This window comes from Trichechus manatus, unplaced genomic scaffold (genome assembly GCF_000243295.1).
Source record: "Trichechus manatus latirostris isolate Lorelei unplaced genomic scaffold, TriManLat1.0 scaffold00181, whole genome shotgun sequence".
NCBI lineage: Eukaryota > Metazoa > Chordata > Mammalia > Sirenia > Trichechidae > Trichechus > Trichechus manatus.
In genome coordinates, this window is record NW_004444117.1 from 4,661,153 (window position 1) to 4,665,544 (window position 4,392).

Below are 4,392 nucleotides of genomic sequence, written 5' to 3' on the forward strand. Positions count from 1 at the left end.
TTATATTCCACTGAACCCTAATCTCCTTAACTAGTCTCTTGTTAATCACTGAGGTTCTTCCCAATTTTTTTCTTTTTTATAAATCAATGCTGTAATAAATAGTAGTGTGCACAAAGCTTTTTCTGTATTTAAGATTATTTCCTTGGAACAGTTTACAAGAAGCAGAATTAGTGAATCAACAGACAAAACATTTTTAAGATTTTTAAAATAATAACAATGTGGAATTAAAAGTGCTAACAAGCTTTATGGGAAACATTGGAAGCAATCACAGTAAAGAGCCAGACAAACATGTTACCCAACACTACCATTATTTACCATTGCAGCTGGATAAGAGAAAAATATATGTATATTGAAATATAAACATTGGAAAGCGGAAGGCATAATTATCCTATTTGCAGATAATAGGATTTTATTCCTGGAAAGCCCAAGAAACTACAAAAAAAAACAAAAAACAAAAACTAGAATAAGCCATAAGAGAATTCAGTAAAGTGTGTGGGTGGACTCAGAATTAAAATATAGAAACCAACAGTTTCCTTATATACAAACTACAAATAACTAGAATAATGGAAGGAAAGACCATACGTACAATTGAAACAAAAGACAAAACACCCCATAATTTACAATGCTCCTGATGACACAAAAGATGACTTAACTTATGTAAAGGTTCTTGGACGGACCATTCCCATGATGGAAAGACTCAGCGTCAAAACAATGTCATTTCTCCCTAAATTTATAACTGCAGTAATTCCAATAAAAACAGCAACAGAATCATCTTTGAAAACATATAATTGGTTCTAAATTGCATAAGGAAAAATGAACCAGCTCTTGCTAGTTTGTTTCTAGCCAGAAAATACCTGAAAAAATATATATATGTGAGTGATGGGGAGCACTATTAAAGCATATTAACAATTAAGCCAGCATAATCCTAAAACACGAATAGAAAATCTAAAAATAAACCTAAATAGTAATGGATATTTAGTATCTGATAAAGGTAGCACTTAAAATCAGTGGGGAAAAATACAGTGTAGGGATGACCGGGAGGCATTAGGGAAAAATAAAGTTGGATTCAAACCTCAGGCCTTACACCAGGGTAAAATTTTTTAAAATTATTGTGCTTTAAGTGAAAGTTTACAATTCAAGTTAGTGTCTCATACAAAAATTTATACATACATTGTTATGTGACCCTAGTTGTTCTCCCTATACTGTGACAGCACATGCTTCCTTTCCACCTCGGATTTCCTGTGTCCATTCAACCAGCTCCTGAACCTCTCTGCCTTCTCATCTCACCTCTGGACAGGAGCTGCCCATTTAGTCTCATGAATCTACCTGAGCTTAGAAGCACACTCTTCACGAGTATCATTTCATGTCCCAAAGTCCAGTCTAATCTTTGTCTGAAGAGTTGGCCTCGGGAATGGTTTTAGTTTGGGGCTAACAGAGAGTCTGAAGGCCATGTCTTCCAGGGTCCCTCTAGTTTCAATCAAACCATTAAGTCTGGTCTTTTTACTAGGATTTGAGTTCTGCGCCCTACTTTTCTCCTGCTCCGTCAGGGACTCTCTGTTGTGTTCCCTGTCAGGGCGGTCATTGTGGTAGCTGGTCACCATCTAGTTCTTCTGGTCTCAGGCTGATGGAGTCTCTGGTTTATGTGGCCCTTTCTGTCTCTTGGGCTAATAATTGTCTATGGTGTTCATTCTCCTTTATTCCAGGTGGGTTAGGACCAATTGACGCATCTTAGATACCCGCTCACTAGCTTTTAAGACCCCAGACGCCACTCACCAAAATGGAATGCAGAACATTTTCTTAAAAAACTTTGTTATGCCAATTGACCTAAACGTCCCCTGAAACCATGGTCCCCAGACCCCCGCGCCTGTTACTCTGTCCTTCGAAGTGTTTTGCTGTATTCAGGTAACTTCTTAGCTTTACCAGAATAAACTTTAGATGTATCAGACACCCCACCACCATCACTCCTGCTGCTACCATCTCCATAAAACTTTTGGAAAAAAAAAACAAAAAAAAACAGGTGATTTCTTTGATCATATTGAAATGAGGAAAGTTTTTGTTGTTTCTTGTTTTTTTAGCTATAACACAAAATCCAAAAACCATAAAAGTAAAGAGTAATCAATTCAAATCCACAAAAATAAAATATTTATGCGTGGCAAAACCACCATAAGAAGAGTTAAAAAATCAAATGGCCAACTGAGGAGAAATATTTGTATCTTATATCACAAAAGGCAGATTTTCCTGATACACAGAGATCCTCCAAAATAATGAGAAAGATCAACAACTCAATAGAAAAATGGGTTCCCATGAAAGGAAATATAAATGACTCAGTAAAAACGCAAATACAAACTACACAGCATTTTTCTCCCATCAGACTGGCAAAAATCCAAAAGTTTGATAACATACAGTGATGGTAGAGACTTCGGAGGAAAAGATAAAAAAAAAAAAAAAAACCCTTTGGGGAAGCCTAGTCGGATGGTGAAACTGATCAATCCCCTTGGTGGGCCACAGGAACTTTGTTTGCATATCCCAGCCATTACTGGCAAGAGTTTTACACCTTATTTGCTTAGTCTCACCCAGTCATTTTGTGGGAGTTAAAAGAAAGGCCATACAAAAAGAGAAATCCATTGTCCTATGTTCAGCTTCATTAAAAACTGCCACTGTCTTCCAAAGTTGCTGTACAATTTTGCATTCCCACCAGCAATGAATGAGAATTTCTGTTGCTCCACAACCACACCAGCATTTTGTGTTGTCACTGTTTTGGATTTTAGCTATTCAAATAGGTGTGGAGTGGTATCTCATTACTGTTTTAAATTTTAATTCCCTAATGACATACGGGGCCCTGGTGGCACAGTGGTTAGGAGCTCAGGCTGCTAACCAAAACGTCAACAATTTGAATCCACCAACCACTCCTTGGAAACCCTATGGGACAGTTCTACTCTGTCATATAGGGTCGCTATAAATTGTAATCAACTCGACGGCAATGGGTTTTTTTAACGACATATGATGTTGAACATTTTTGTATTTGCCATTTGTATATCTTCTTTGGTGAGGTTGGTTCAGATCTTTTGCCCACTTTGTAATTTTTTTTATTAAAAAAATTAAATTTAAACATAATAAAACTTCAATTGAATCAGATTTCTAAACTACTCCCAATAAGGATTAAATAATGTATCAGGCCTCCAACTCTACATGAAAGACTTTACACCCTTGCATCCCCAAGATTGGATTTTTTTGTTTGTTCATGTTGTAGTTTAAGTAAAAGTTTATATTTCAAGTTAGTCTCTTATACAAAAATTTATACATACATTGCTGTGTGACCCTAATTGCTCTCCCAATACTGTGACAGCATACTCCTCCTTTCCACCCTTGATTTTCCATGTCCATCCTACCACCTCCTAACCCTCTCTGCCTTCTCATCTCACCTCCGAACAGAAGCTGCCCGTTTAGTCTCATGTATCTACTTGAGCTAAGAAGCACCCTCTTCACGAGTATCATTTTATGTTCCACAGTCCAGTCCAATCATTGTCTGAAGAGTTGGCCTCGGAAATTGTTTTAGTTCTGCACTGACAGAGAGTCCGGGGGCCATGCTTTCCGGGGTTCCTCCAGTCTTGGTCAGGCCATTAAGTCTGGCCTTTTTAGTAGAATTTGAGTTCTGCACTCCACCTTTCTCCCACTCCATCAGGGACTCCCTGTTGTGTTCCCTGTTAGTACGGTCACTTGTGGTAGCCAGGCACCACCTAGTTCTTCTGGTCTCAGGCTGATGAAGTCTCTGGTTTATGTGGCCCTTTCTGTCTCTTGGGCTAATATTTTCCTTCTGTCTTTGGTGTTCTTCATTCTCCTTTACCCCAGGTGATTAGGACCAATGGATGCATCTTAGGTGGCCCCTTGCTAGCTTTTAAGAACACAGACACCACTCACCAAATTAGGATGCAGAACGTTTTCTTAATAAACTTTGTTATGCCAGTTGACCTAGATGTCCCCTGAAACCATGGTCCCCAAACCCCCGCCCCTGCTACTCTTTCCCTCGAACTGTTTGACTGTATGCAGGATTGTATTTAGTCCAGTTGTGCTGACTTCCCCTGTAGTGTGTGCTATCCTTCGCTTCACCTAAGATAATACTTGTCTACTATTTGGTTAGTGAATAACTGTTACACTTCCTCCCACCCTCCTAACCATCAAAGAATGTTTTCTTCTGTGTTTAAACCTTTTCATGAGTTCTTATAATAGTGATCTTATACAATGTTTGTCCTTCTGTGACTGACTAAATTCAGTCAGCATAATGCCCTCCAGATTCCCCCATGTTATAAGATGTTTCAGGGCTTCATCGTTGTTCTTCATTGTTGCGTAGTATTCCATTGTGTGACTATACCATAATTTGTTTATCCATTCGTC